Source organism: Pezoporus flaviventris, unplaced genomic scaffold (genome assembly GCF_033815535.1).
Source record: "Pezoporus flaviventris isolate CSIRO_AGI_PZ_B2104156 unplaced genomic scaffold, CSIRO_AGI_Pfla_v1 ptg000007l, whole genome shotgun sequence".
NCBI classification, from domain to species: domain Eukaryota; kingdom Metazoa; phylum Chordata; class Aves; order Psittaciformes; family Psittacidae; genus Pezoporus; species Pezoporus flaviventris.
This window is the reverse complement of record NW_026892555.1, coordinates 10,694,230-10,709,703: the sequence shown is the minus strand read 5'-3', so window position 1 is coordinate 10,709,703 and position 15,474 is coordinate 10,694,230. Positions and strand designations below refer to the sequence as shown.

The following is a 15,474-nucleotide window of genomic DNA, read 5'->3' as shown; positions in this document are numbered from 1 at the left end:
ATGCCTACATGAAGAACAGAAGACTTAGTGCAAGCAGTAGTCTAGACACTGGGTCATGCATTTAAAGCCTATTCATAATTCCTCACTTTAAACCATGACTATGTATGCCCCAAAATGAATAAGCCCAAGTATAACTCAGAGAAATCCTTGTCAGAGCACAAAGACCAAGAAAGGCGCATGTTAACACGTGCTCCATCCTCACCTGCATTAGTCAGAATAACTAGAACAAAGCCAGTGCAGCTGTGCCAGTTTACACCAGTTTAAGCTATGACCTGTTTAAACATTCTTGGATGGAGTCCAGTGATGGAGTCTAGACATTGTTATTCAGAAATAACTTGATCTTCATCTTTTGCTTTTGTACAGAAAGGAAGAGGAAATGTATGTCACAAAGCAACATTTCATGCAGAACAGCAGGGGAAGACAGGATGGTAACCCAATTAAAGGCAGAGCAGAAATTTTTCTAAGCCATTTATAAAGAAACATAAACTATCTCCATCCTCCGGTGACTGAATGAAAAGAGATGGCATGGAGCAAGGAATCAGGTGATCGGCCTTGCAAAATCTTCTTCGCCTCAGAGAACAAAATTCAAGGGCCCATTTCATCAGCATTGCCCCTTCGGTCACTGCTGCAGTCTTCTGCTTTATCTCCCTCAGTTCCTTATCTGGCAGACCCAGCACCCAAGAAAACAAGTCTTGCTACTGTCTGCTATCTCATGTTTGCAAGTTAAAATCTAAAGAGCTTGCAAGGTCTTCTGTGTTTAGAGGCTATGTCAAACAGCACTGGGGTATTTTGCCCCTAGTTGCTTACTAGAAATATTGAAGGAAGAAAATCCCTTCTCTAATATTTGATATCTTTCTGCTCTTCATTGCCTCTAGGTCTCCTGGTCATAAAGTTTTATTTTTAGCTCACTTCTCTTTATGTAACTTCAGCACGCTCCTTCCACACAAATATCTGCACTAAGAGCAGGCAGAGGAGGGGTTCTTTGAAAAGAACATCTGTGAAGTCTTTGTGCTACAGCTTCCCGAAGGCCCTGACATTCTGTCTCTTCCTTTCCTTCTACATCAGCTTCTTGTCTCCTTGCATGCAGCTTTTAAGTATATTTTTAGATAGCTGAACAATTCAAACAGCTTGCCCAGAGCCAGTATTTAAACTTAGACCTATATTTTCAGAAAAAAATAGATTTAAAGTTAGCATGGTTATTCAGAAGTGCCAAAAAGGTCCATTTCCTGCTGACATTTTTATATACCATATCCTTGCAACTGCTTACATTTCAGATGAAAAAATTTTTTATAAAGAAATATATCATTTATTTCAAGAGAAAGAAAGGAGGCCACTAAATGCTATCATAAAATAGCACTTTTATTTATTTACCTGTACTTCTGAGGTTTAGAGCTTTAGTACAACCCAGACTACAATTTGATGAGATGCTGAAGTCTGTACTGCATCTGGTATTACATCTCAAACATCATGCACATATCATGACATGCTCTGGTTCAATAGAACTCCCTCACTTTGACAGTTCTTTTTTATCAAACACATTTGCAGATGAATGTGTCAGGGATAACCAGCATGTTGCATTGCGTATGTTGCATTGTGCGCTGTCTCTTCTCCTGTAGCTGGCCAAAACCAGCCTAAACCTCTTCCAGGGAGCCTTTGCGAGGTGAACAGAAGCACGCTCAGAGCCCACACGCTAGTCTCATCCAACAGGGCACAGGTTCTACTTGCAAGTAGGGAGCCACAGCCTTAGAACATACAGGGAGATGAAAAACAAATGACCTCAGCAGCTATCAGATTGGGTACAATGGTTGGACATTCAGGAGTGAAAATGAAAAACACAGCCACCTCCACCACAGCCTGTCTTCCATCCAGCTCCAGGGAACCCAAACTTCCTGATCCCACTCAGGTGTCTGTTGAGAAATTGTCTCCATCAGCGATATGAAGACACTACTGTAAGATGAAGGTTGGGGAACTCCAACAGATTTTGCTTGGAAAAGAAAACAGAGGTTCCAAGGACCTCACCCCTTCCTTGAGAGACCAACCTGTCATGTACCCAGGTCCCCCTGATGATTTGGTGATACCACCCTCAGGAGCTGAAGGCTTACTTCCTCCCACAGATGAGGTCAAAGAGGCTGTGCTGCCCCTAGCCACTGCGTAGCAGGAGTCACACAGGAGCTGCTGGAAAGCTGTGTGCGGTTCAAGGGTCACAACACAGTTACTGCTATATCTGCATACCATTGTGATTGCTGCTGTTATTACCTGCATACCCGCTCTCCTCTATTTCATTGAGCCTTAGACTAAGGGTACAAAACCAAATCAAACCAAACACTGCAGTTCTTGGCTTCTTCCAGCACCGCTCCTGGCCTGACTACACCACTAGTCACTTCTTCACTTTACACTTGCTATTTCTGCTGCTGCTTCATGTCTTTCTCATGCCTCCCATACAAATCATACCAGCTACCATGAAGTTTAGGTTGGATATAAGAAGGAAATTCTTTCCTGTTAGCATGGTGAGGAGCTGGAATAGGTTGCCCAGGGAAGTTGTGAATGCTCTATCCCTGGCAGTGTTCAAGGCCAGGTTGGACAAGGCGATATGGTGATATGGTTTAGTGTGAGGTGTCCCTGCCCACGGCAGGGGGGTTGGAACTAAATGATCTTAAGGTCCTTTCCAACCCTAACTGTTCTATGATTCTATGATTCTATGATCTTCAGACTGCCACAACTGCAGTCTTGATACGGGGATACTGCCCTTCCCTACACTGTTAGCAGCATAGTTTTTCCTGGCAATTACTTCAGACATATCCTTAGATGTTGAATTAGAGGAGACTGAGCAGAAGGAAGTTCAAAACACCAGTGGGATGGCTTGGCCGTGTCAGTCAAGGAAAATAGTGTTTATGTGACTAGGATGGCAGATGGAAGGGTTCAGACAGAATGGGACTATGTAAAGAAAAGCAGCTGTGGTGGGGCCGTACTGGAAGGACTATTTACCACTTTTCAGCTCATCTCTAGTTTCTGTCCATGGTGATATGTTAGCTACAGCAGATGGAAAGTAATGCAAAGAAACTTCTTTTTTTTCATGGCCTCAGAGTGGAAATCCAAAACAACTGGAAATCTTTGATATTCATTTATCTAAGCTTCAGCTCTGCCTTAGTAAAGCAATGAATTACACATTTCCAGAAAGGTTTGAAAATTGATTCAATAATACTAGCAATAGTTTTGAGGACCACATAGGAGCCTGTGGGGAAAAGAACATTTGTGACTTCAATGTAGTATTGAACAGAACACACTGGAACACGGTCTGAAGCTGCACAGTAAAACTGTTTAAGCTGATCATTCAGCAGACATCATCCCTCTTTTGCACTGAACAAAGCAAGCATCATGGGAAATACAGCATGTGGTCATGCAATGAAATCCTGCATCATGACTCACAGAAAGAGTATAAGGTAACATGGCAAGTGTTAATTCTTACACTTAGCTTCAGTTACTGCATTTGTTACTCAATTTTCTTCTAATTCAGCTTCTTGGATGAAATACTGGTATATGCTAGCAAAAAACAAATTCAAACCAGACAGCTGGATGTCATTTTTTCCACTTTAAAGAATGTCATGTTAGGAATGGCCCAGTGGGCAAAGGCGAATACATAATGGTTATTCAGAAAGCAATTAGATTCTGACCGCAGGGAAATGTTTTCTGAATGCATTGAGCTTTAATAGAATAGACCAAATAGTCTTTTTTGTTCCTCTATTTCTTATATAAGGAATCTTTTTTCCTTAGAGTTAAGATCTGGGTTAATGATGAACACATAATTATACTCTTCACACAGTTCTTCACTATGAACTCGTACATATATCTTAATAGTTACAACGGCTGCATTCTAAGATAGATATAAATATAAAAGTGGCTAAAGATATTTTGAGGTAAATGACTTTATACATGCCCTTAACTACAAGCACAGTTACACTAGTGAATTTTTAGCCTTTTCATTCACAGAGACATGGTATCACAGGAGTAGTCAGTGTTTTGAGCTGATAGAAAAACCAAAAGCTAGTAGTAACCCAAGCCCAAATTAAAAGAAATTAATTTGCCTTTGAGCAAATCTGAATGATTTAGAAATCTCACATCTTCTTGCGCTGTTTCTTTCGGTTCCAAGACATGAGAAGCTACACTGTATTTAGAAAGCTAATAAATAATTGGCCTAATTCTGCTCTCAACAACACAGGCAAATCTCAAAGCAAAGGCAAGAGGATTCAGGTAGGTTGTGTAAGCCAGCACTGCTACCACATCTCATCAAAGGCTAATCAGCTGTGGAAAACAATAAGGCTGCTACAAATCAGTGTTTGATAGTGTAAGAGAAATTATGTCTTTATAATATCTAATCTCATACATCTGTAATGACAAACTGTAAATATCCACATTACCTGAATAACCAGCAGTAGACAAGATTACACAGTAACACTGCACAGGCGGGATGGACACTGAAGGAGGGTGGAAGGAACACAAAAAGTATTTCTTTGTTTTTCTAGAAGACATCCTCATACCAAAGGCACGCTGACAATTTGTCCCAACCTACAAGGTGCAAGAAGAGAAATGGATTTGCTGAGTAGCTACAGAGCAAAACACTCTCTTGTAAGGACTGAAGTCTCATTGTCATGCTTTTTTCTGCATAAATTGCCATTACTCTTTTTTTTATTGCTCCCAGTAACCGTCAGAGGCTCCCCTAAACCAGCACATTGCTGCACCAGCTCAAAAAGCACTCACACCTCAGAGACTCATTTTGCTATGGAGTGCGGCAGTTCTCAGTTGTGGCAGTTATGTACATGAGAGCTGCTTCATACAGGTTTGAATACACCAGCTGCTGTTGGCCTTCAGACTGAATCCAATTTCGAGTGTCTCTAATTAGCCAGTGAGATGAGGTGCTCTCATAAAAGACTGCAGCATTGGCTCAGCTTCCTGATGTATCAAAGCCAGTCTTCTGTGTTTGGTACTGATCAACAGCTGAGGTGTGAGTGAAAATGCCCGAGGTTACATCATCTGCTTTTTTTGATACCAGGTATAACATAAGGTGGATAACCTATTCACATTTTATTATATTATTTCTTCTTTGTAAGGGGGGAAGAAGCCTTTGTCATGCAGTACATTTCTATGTCTGAGCAGGCAGAATACCTATAGATCTGTAGTACAACTCAGTATTGATGTCTGTGATGATTTAAAAGACTTCCTTGGTTTTATAGTAGTATCTGTATGAATATTAACTCCATAGGGTTTTTTTTTTTGTAATGAGTGACATGCAAATAGTGAATTAATTCTAATCATGAAGGTTGTTCATAAAACAGATAAAACACCTGCTTGGAGAGACACCAAAGTTAAAACACATGAATGATATCAGGAGTCATCAAGTGATAAGATCTTGCTCTTATGAAGTGTTTTCCACTGATACGCTCAGATCGTAAAGAACACTTAAATGGAAATCAATGCGACAAGACCATCTGTCAGAGAAGGGGAAGAGCATCTTTGCTCACAGGCTTGCAAGCTGCTGAAGAGGGCTTTCAACTTAAGTTGCCAGGAGAAGGGAACCTCAAAGCATCCCACTCCTACCAATTTGATGCCAGTGCCTGGAGAGGGATAGCAGATCAGCAGGAGAGCACCTGAAGAGCAAAACAAAGGAATTCCAGCCACTCCAGCCAGTAGGTCACCTCCATCTACGGCTCAGCTTAAATGCTGCTATGCATCAAAGGGCTGTAAAGACAGGCTGGGAGAGTTGGGGTGGAGAAGGCTCTGGAGAAGAGAAGGTTCTGGGTACCTAAAGGGGGCCTGCAAGAAAGCTGGAGAAGGACTTTTTACAAGAGTGACAGGACAAGGGAAAATGGCTTAAAACTGAAAGAAGGGAGATTTTGATTAGATATAAGGAAGTTCTTTATCATAAGGGTGGTGAGGCACTGGCACAGCTTGTCCAGAGAAGCTGTGGCTGCTTCATCGCTGGCAGTGCTCCAAGGCCAGGTTGGATGGGGTTTTGAGCAACCTGGTCTAGTGGAAGGTGTCCCTGCCCATGGCTGGCGGTTGGAACTGGATGGTCTTTAAGGTCCCTTCTAAACTAAACCATTTTACAGTTCTATAAAACAACTGGGAAGCTCATAGACAGAGAAGTGAAGGACACACTCTGCCAGCCAAGAAGTCAGTGGGAGTAGTGGGAAGAAAATGCTTGTGTCTCAATTCCCTGATCAGGCTCAATTCCCTGCAGATTGCTGTTTAATGGTGTTTCCTTTTAAGATACAAAATTACAGAGAATGCAAAAAGACCAAGAGAACAATAATCCGTGTGGACTATTGCTGTGATTTAACCCCAGTTGGCAACTCAGCCCCACACAGCCACTCACTCACTGCCCCTCTTGTGGGATAAGAGAGAAAATCAGATGAGTAAAAGAGTAAAAAAAAATTATAAAAGAGTAAAAAAATTACTAAAAGCATGGGCTGAGATAAAGGCAGTTTATTAGGTAAAGCAAAAGTCCTGCACACAAGCAAAGCAACACAAGGAATTCATTCTCTACTTGCCATCAGCAGTGAAGTGTTCAGCCATCTCCAGGCCAGCTGTGCTGCATCATGTGTAATGCTTACTTGGGAAGACAAATGCAGTCATTCCAAACATCCTCCCCTTCTTTCTTCTCTCCCCAGCTCTATATGCTGAGCATGATGCCACATGGTATGGAATATCCCTTGGGTCAGTTGGGGTCAGCTGTGTCAGTTGTGTCCCCTCCCAACTCCTTGTGTACCCCCAGCCTGCTCACTGGATGCAGGATATGAGTCAACAATGACACTTAACTCACATCTGTAATGAAGACAAGGAAAATCTGCAACGACCAAGTCTACTGTCTCATGATAACTTAGTCTATTAGCTGAGTAACTACACCATCATCCCTGGTATAAAACCTACTTACTGTTTCTGACTGTTCTTCATCTAGTCTTCTTGACTTTTACTGTACCTGTCTTCTTAGGTAAAATTGGAAATTTTAGTATCCTCACATTTCCAAAGCTAAAGCCAAGGTTTGCAAGCAGGTTCTTAGGAGATTATAAGGTGCCTTTCATCATTTTACACACTGTTAAATATTAAATTAATTTATTAAAAGAACATATTGCTACAAGAGTTAGTCTTGAAATCATGGATCATCAACCGGAGGTCACAAAAGAGCCACCTAATGTACTCTGTGGGCTTTATCTTCTGTGATAATCCTGGAAAACGTTTTGCAGTTAATTTTAATGCACTCTTTGGGTCAGTTTTGAGCTGCAATTTGTCATGCATCATTAATTTACAAATCTAAACAACACCTGGTATTATTACTTCATAGCAGCCAAACATTTTATAAAGCTATAGTAATATTCCTGTTCTTCATCCCTACCTGCAAGCATCTGGCTGCTGAATATTTGATACTTGGTTCTTATTTTGTCTCATGGTTTGAATTTGTTAGTCTGCAATAACCAGGAAAAATACTGCAATATAAAGCATGCAGTTATGATATTCATTCCTTAACCTTCTGTGTGGTATTTGACACCCACAGAGATTTTCCCAGCTCTGGGAATTGTTGAGTCAATGTTGTCTCAGCTACAGACCAGCAACCATAGCTAATGTTTTCAAAGCTGTCAGAAGCTGAGCTCTCAAATCCATTATTTATACCCTCAGATAAAAGTGATCTGATTTTTAGAAACATAAAAAACCCGATAAATTCCCAACTGAAATCAGTGAAGATTAATTACTAGCAGTCCTAATTAGCAAAGAGAAACAATATATTGACTCTCATGTATTTGTGCCTACTCATACCTCTTTAACCACGACCAGTCTGGCCCAGACACTCCCATTAAACAGCCTGTTACTTGAGAAAAGTGGTTCTTAAACTTGAGATTCATATTTCACAGCAGTAGCCAAAGGGAGACACCATAATCCAGGTCATACCAATAAATGAATTGCAACCAGTGTCTCAGAGAACAGATGTCTCATAGTTTAGAAATGCATGTGAGGGGATAAAAATACCAAACTGTAACACTAACATGGTTCTAAGAAAATTTCTTTGAGAATGTTTTAAAATTAGAGCCAACCAATAGCTTTAAAGGCTGATAAATGGAAGAAAGAGGGGGAAGACTATTGTCAAAGAGTTTTCCCTTCAAGAATGTCTGGAGGACACAGTGGGAGAGGTGAAGACTCCTTTCTGCCAGGCAGCTCAGAGTTGACGGGGTCTTCCTTCACTGCAGTGACTCCTTGGCCTTTCCTTGGCCACCCTGGGCCTCCTTCCTGTTGCTACAGGACACTGAGGTGAAGGCTGCAAGTACCACACTGATCTCCCAGGCCTGTGGGCACAGAGCTTTCAGCCACTGCTGATGTTGCAAGGGGAAGGAAGATCAGGAAGAAAGCACACCTCTACTGGTGAATCTCAGAATCATAGAATAGTTAGGGTTGGAAAGGACCTTAAGATCATTTAATTCCAACCCCCCTGCCATGGGGAGGGACACCTCACACTAAACCATGTCACCCAAGGCTCTGTCCAGCCTGGCCTTGAACACTGCCAGGGCTGGAGCATTCACAACTTCCTTGGGCAACCCATTCCAGTGAAGATATATCCTTCTTCACCCTGTATCCAAACAGCAGTTTGCAGGAGGTACCTTCATCCTGCCTTGCAATTTGGTCTCTGATTTAGCCCTCCCCACCTGTTCAAGCTGCCTGGGTTTATGTTTCCTCTGCAGCAGCAGTAGTGCAGCCTGGCCAGTCTGGCTGACCTCTCAACAGGCAAGCCTACAGCTGAGAGTCTCATGGTGATAGGCTGTACTTTTATATCAAGAGCTGAAATAACAAACTCGGTTCATGCAGGGGGCAGAGCTTTGGACTCATCTCTGCTTGAGAGGCCTGGTTATTTATTAATTATATTTAAAGTTTTATAACAGCTTAAAAGGAATGTGAGCCAGAGGCAACACTTCAATGAAGCCTCCCTTGTGCAATGCTTGTGTAATTCTCTTAGTTTAGTGCTGGTTTGTGCAGCTATGGAAAGCTCCAGTCTGTTCCCTCCTCTAATGCCTCCACTGGTCCTGGTGATTTCTTCACCCTTTGACAGGAGAGTTCTTGGCAGACAGACCCCCCCAAAGCACTACTTTGTTGTGAAATCCCAGCGCACGGAGTCCAACGGGCACACCAATGCAAAATCTTGCCCAATCACTTTCTAAGGAAAATCTGCAAGAATCCTGACTTTTGACACCCACTCTGCAAGACTGGAAAGAATGCTTTGCAAGCTACTTCACTTCTCCTTGAAATCCCAATTGCCGTAACAAGGCAAGTGTGGTTGGTAGAGTGCAGGATCCACATTTCTGATCCAGAGCCTGCCAAGATTAGACTACTAAAGGGTGGTGTAAGTGAATGAGTTCAGGTTAGTTAGGAATTCATGTATACTGTCTCTTTGGGTTGGGAAAGACCTTTGTAAACATAAGTATTATTTGCCATGGCCTTTTACTTGGTGCGTAACAACCATTTACTTGGTAGTAGGCAATTCTGAAGTAGAAATTCCCTGGTGTGAGTGGATTGGACTTCAAACCACTCAGGATGGAGAACGGAGTGAGGAAGCATCTGATCTCTTCTCCCAAGTAACAAGCAACAGGACAAGCAGAAAAGGCCTCAAGCTGTGCCAGGGGATGTTTAGATTGGATAGTAGGAAAAATTTCTTCGCTGAAAGGGTGTTCAGGCATTGGAACAGGCTGCCCAGGGCAGTGCTGGAATCACCATCCCTGGAAATGTTCACAAATGTTCTGTGCAGATGAGGCCCTCAGTGACATGGTTTCGTGGTGGTTTTAGCAATCCTGGGGTAATAGTTGGACTTGATCTTAAAGGTCTTTTCCAACCTAGTTGATTCTATGATTCAAAACACTGCATGGAATGGGAATAGGGGAAATTGATTTTGGCTGAGCCTATTTAGGGCATAGATAACTAAGGATCAGACTCTGACCCAAGGCTACTGGTAAAGGTACCTGGTGTTAACCACTTCAGTAAGCCTGCTCCGGGTCTCCTCTGGCAGGGTGAACGGCTGCCATGTCAGGGCAGCTGCTGGCATCTACAGCCACCTGCTGGCTTGTTCCTGAATCCTGGAGCTCCTGAATCCGCACGAGCTCCGGCGAGGCACAAAGAGAAGACTGGGTGTCAGTCTTTCATACCATCAATATCTTTGTAAACAAGCCTCACCCATTTAATTTGAGAGCAACTTCTCGTTCTGAAGAGATCTTCTGAGATCTTTATTGCCTTTGTGTTCTCTTTTTATATACGTTCTCTCCTTTTATGTGAGCCAAGAGTTACCTCCAAACACTTGAGGCTTATTAGCTAATGAAAACACTGCAGTTTTGCAAAGCAGATTAGTATAATTATGCCCATTTTGCAGCAGAGAGTACTGAGAATTAAGTCAGGTGAAGGTTCAAGGTCTCTCAGCAGTATTATTGGTATGGGTTCCTGTCTGACTCTTCTTGCCTGAACAGTTTGGTACTTGCTGATGTTTCTTGAGATGCCGGCCCTAAGGAAGGAGACAAAAGCTGCGAGACAAAAATGCGCTGCACCCTGGTAGGAAATATATGAGAAGTTCCTAGAAATCATTTTGCCCTCTGTCCTTCCCTACTGCTGAATTTAGCTTTGCAGGAGTGCAAGCAGGGAAAGGCAGGGCTACGAAACCTGACTTAAATTCAGTGTATTGCAGATGATCTTCAGGTCGTACCTTGATTAAATGAATTTGCATAGCCAGTATTAGCTATACCCTAATATCTTTAGAAAGACGTTAATCAATTAAGAAGTGCTTAGAAAATGAGATGCAAACAAAATAAACTAAGACATAGCAAGGCATGCTTAAGGGAGTGGCTCCTTTAGAGGTTTCTTCAGCTTGCTGTCTGTGGATAAGGTGCCATCCTGCTCCAGCAAGGCCTTATCAACATGAGCCAGTAAGTGACTGCTTTGATTTTAGCAATAAAAGATACTATCTGTGCTTCTTGATTTCTTTTAAATTAACATGCAGCTTTCTGTAGTAATGTTACAGGTTTCACAAATAAACCCAGCAAAGATAACAAATGGTAATTGGGCTCACTAACCTCAATATGATAATCAATGGCTTTTGTTTTCTCCATTTCCATGTTGCTGACTATGCCATTTCTTCCCTCTTCCTCTGTTCAGGGCCTTAACCCTTCAGTTACCCCACTGATTTATCTTTTCCTACGAAAAAGAAAGCATCTTCCTGGCCCACTATGTGTCCCTTTACACCTCTGGCCTTTGGTGCTATTCAAACGAATAAAACAGGAACACCTTATCCTAGAGCTCTGGCTGCCTAAGATTACTACAAAAAAGAATGGGATGAAGAAACAGAGTGTGGTGGCAATAAGGAAATAAAACAGGTGGATCTGTAATGTATGTTTCAGTCTCATCTATCCACAGATATCCTTCTAGTAATATCACTGAAAGTCTACTTCCTATCCAAGAGAGCCTGCACATCATCCTCATCCTCTGATGGATCTGTTGGCCTTGACACTGCTATTTAATGTTTGTCCTTTGATACCTTGTCACACTGGGTGTTACAACTTTTCAATGCTCCTTTCTCTCAGTCTGGACTTTCAACCATCTCCTCCCAGAGCTTTGCCTCCCACCTCAAAGAGCAGCTCCCTCAAAATTTCCTGCTGCCCCTTCCCCTCCACCCTCAGTTCTCTGTCCTTGGGTGACCTCTTCTGCTGAGGTGGATGTAATGACCACCTCTGTGCCACCTACATTTAAAACACTTATCTACTGCTGATCTTCCACACATGGGTTTTGCATCTCACTGCCTCCATAGTGCTACATCCTGACAGACAGCTTGCTACCAAGCTCACTGAGATCCAAAAAAGGAACTCATTAAAAAACAAACCCAACAACACAGCTTTCGCTAGCTCTCTGGCCAGCAGCCAGTGTGTGTGTCAATTTTAATGGCTTTGATATTTAAATTTAGCTCTCTCTTACTGCTGATACCATTTGGCAGAAGTGTACTTACAATATTATTCCCAAAGCTATTCACCAGGCATCTCTTTGCTACGCTCCAACCTTCCCAGGAATTCATTCCTGTGAATAAAAAACTGTAGGGATGAGCAAACCATCAGTGCTGTCCTGGCTGGCTAAAGAGATGATTTTCTTCTTTTCACTCCCTTTCTGCTCTTTGTATGTTTGTGTGTCAACAAACATCTCCTAGCCAAGAACTGCCTTTGATTGTTCATGACTTATCTTCAGGTTTCTTGGATAATTAATGTGTGGTTTTGTGGTTCTTTCATAGAATTACAAGGGAGAAAAAAGGAATTTTAGTAACAGGACAGTATGACTACACAGCTGCACTGCTGTATAGTATATATAATTAGTACTACTGAAATGTGGTATCAGAGGCAGATGTGTTGTACTTCTAGCTCCCAGATTTGACACTAGTTATGCCAGGTAGTACAGACTGGACTAAAGATTTCCACATGTTGAATGTGTTGGTTTAAGAAGAAAAAAAAACCTAAGTTACCTCAGGTACACTCAAAAAAGTTCTTTATTTAAGTTTGAGGTTGGGTTGTTTTTTTTTTAGGAAGCTTCAATACTTCAGAGTTGTGCAAATGTGACCTTTGTGTATTTCTTAACTTACGAATCCTTCTTTATTGAGGTTCCTAATTTCTCTTTTGAGAAGGATCTGAGAAATTATTACTATTAAATGATTAATCAATTTATTAGAACTCAATTCAACCTTTTAAGACATTACAGAATGTTGAAGTTGCACAACTGGGATTCAAGTGATTATATGTAAATTTAGGTGCTTTTGACCAAAATACAGATCCTATCAGTTGTAATAAACAAATAAGTGCCTTTTTAAAAACAGAGAATACTAGTGGCAGCTACTGGGATGTTGCCAAAACCTGAAGATGTTTTGTCATGCCTTGACACCAACATCTTTGTCATTACAGCACCCATACACTTTGAATTTAGACAGAAACCCCACTGAGATTCAGGTGATGAATTTTTATGCTGACATGTGATTCCCTACAGCTGTTGCTGAAAAAGAGTCTGCCTCTTTTCCATAGTAGCTCAGAAGTGAGGCATTCACCTACATCTAATTCTTCACCAGTTATTATGCCAGGACACTGGAAATGGCTAGGAAAGGGCTGTAATCACCCAGCTATTCAGGGGAGAAGTTCTAAATTCTGTTTTCCATAAAATGCTTAAATACTAATAAGAGTTGAGCACAACACCCACTTTTTGACTGCTCTAATGATCATAATGTAGTATCACACTCATTTGCTTTCCTTGCCCTGCTGAATATTCAGGTATACCATACAAAGCAGGACTTCCAGAGGGGACCAGAATATCCTGCAGCAGTTGGGCAAAGTGGCAGGAAAGAGAAGGGAGCTCTGGACTTAAACCTTCTCCAGAATAATGGCACCTGGACTTTGGTGTCCTACATCCTGGGAGCCTTACCTGGGCCTGGGTAATTACCCTCGCCATTTAGGGAAATGGTCACCTCCTGGCTGTCCTTTGAAAGTGCTGATGACTTTCATCCTATCTCACAGGAGTTCTGCCCAAGAGGAGAATTACACCTCAGTATGTGCAGAATCAGAAGTGTAAATGGTTAGAACACAGGAGATACAGTAAAGCTCCCATTAATAAAGTCTTGTAACTAGATAATTATAGATTATCTAGATAACCTTTTATGAACAACTGCAAAAATGTCTCCTTTTTCACTTGTTCCCTAGCCTTTTTTTTGTTCATGAAAGCCTTATTATAAAGCTGCAGATAAGACCAGCTCCTTTTAGCTCCTTAGAGCTACCTAGCAAGAACTTTAGCAAGGGATAGTTAAAAATGCTAATTACATTAATTTTATGTAGTAAATTTGGCAGATACAAAAATTCATTGTTTCTTCCAGCAACAGCTCAAGATTGGTATTTAGCTGTGAAATTACCTATGACTTGTTCTGTATTGCATCATTTTCTTGCATTTTTTGTTCACAATATAATCCAAAACCTGTTAAATTTAGCAGGCACTTTATTGTTGCTTCTGTTGCTTAACTGGAGAGTTTTTCTCATGGTCCTTTAAAAGCTCTGCAGAAATACAAGCAGGAAAGTTTCAATCTGAGAAGACTGCTTGATGTAAATTAATTATTGAACACATATTAATATTCATAAGGAACCCAATTATCTGTGAAAGTCATGATGATCTTATTTGCTGATTAGCAAAGAAAACACTACCATGGTATTTTTCTTAAGCTCACCTTGTTGACTGAAATTTGTGTCAATGAGCAAGTGCAAGGTTAAGATGGAATAAGAGGATAATTTCACTGGTGAGGTCATAACTGATGAAGTAAAAGTGACAGAAATGCAACTGAGTGATTTTTCAGCAGGTAAGAATCCTAGTCATAGGATAATTTAGTTTGGAAGGACCTCTGGAGGCAGGTTCCTTCAGTTCCCCCATCAAAGCTGGGCCAAATTCAAAGTCACATGCCTCAGGGCCTGCAGGGGACACTGCAGTTAACAAAACATGGGAAATGCTTGAGCGAATGGGGTAGATATAATTAGGTATAAAACACATACTTAAGGGTGGTTCTTTGGAGTTTCATCCAGGGGAAAATTGGCTTTGAAGTCACCAAGCTGTCCTGTTTGGCCAGGTAGTGTTAAATGTAAGCAAGATAAAAGGCTGAAAGCTTATCCAAAATGAGTGCTTTAATTCTGACCACAAGGAAAGGTCTCCCAGATTTTGCTACAATAAACCTGACTTCCTAGGAAAACGACAGTGATTGAGAACAGCCATGACTGTAGTAAGTAGCAGCTGGGCCTTCTCTAACAATTTAATCAGATAGTCAGCATCCTTCAAAACTCTGGATCACTTACTGAAGGACCACTGCAGAAGTGGCTCACAGGAGACACCTGCCTCAGGTCTCCAGGAATGAGAAGAGAGCTTCACAGCACAAACATGTAAAGAGAGTGGCAAAGCTGCACTATTGTTTTCAGGAGATCTGGCATGTGGTGAGCAGCAGCCCTACACACACAAACATCACCACGTAATGAAGCGCAGCTCTTCCTGCTCGCAAGCATGTCTCTTGGCACATACTTACACTGCTCTCCATCACATATATTAAAGCCAGAGAGTATTGGCATATTCTACTCCTGAGAAGGGTCAGCACCTTGATATTTTATCCAGGATGTATTCAACCTTGTTACAGTTCTGCCCACTGCTGTTTATCTGACTCACACTGAGGGTGAGAATCAAAGGCAAGTGACGTGCTTGCGAGAGCTGGCCTTGTTCAGCAGGGCTCTGCCATCTTCAGGCAATTTTCAGGCTGCCTCTACACAGCAAGAAAAGGCTGAGTTGGTTTCTATGACGCAAAAAAAAAAAGGTACTCATTATCTTCCAAGAACTTTAAAATTGGATTTTGGTTCCTACTCTTTCCACACTTAGGCTGTTGCCATTTTTGCAGCTGGGTTAATTTGACAG

The 15,474-nt window shown here is 41.6% G+C and overlaps 1 long non-coding RNA gene across 2 annotated transcripts; it reads right to left on the bottom strand.

The window, feature by feature from the left end:
- Window positions 1-6,468: 6,468 nt before the first annotated feature.
- On the bottom strand, window positions 6,469-15,474 carry LOC133266510 (uncharacterized). 2 transcript variants are annotated; one of them, XR_009742432.1, is made up of 6 exons: window positions 15,424-15,474; window positions 14,871-15,325; window positions 14,255-14,335; window positions 12,017-12,098; window positions 9,993-10,525; window positions 6,469-6,819 (listed from the first exon to the last, which is right to left on the bottom strand). It is a non-coding gene; the product is annotated as an uncharacterized LOC133266510 (long non-coding RNA). The 2 variants fall into 2 exon arrangements; XR_009742431.1 differs by lacking the exon at window positions 15,424-15,474 and having other exon boundaries at window positions 9,993-10,112; window positions 10,323-10,525; window positions 14,871-14,994.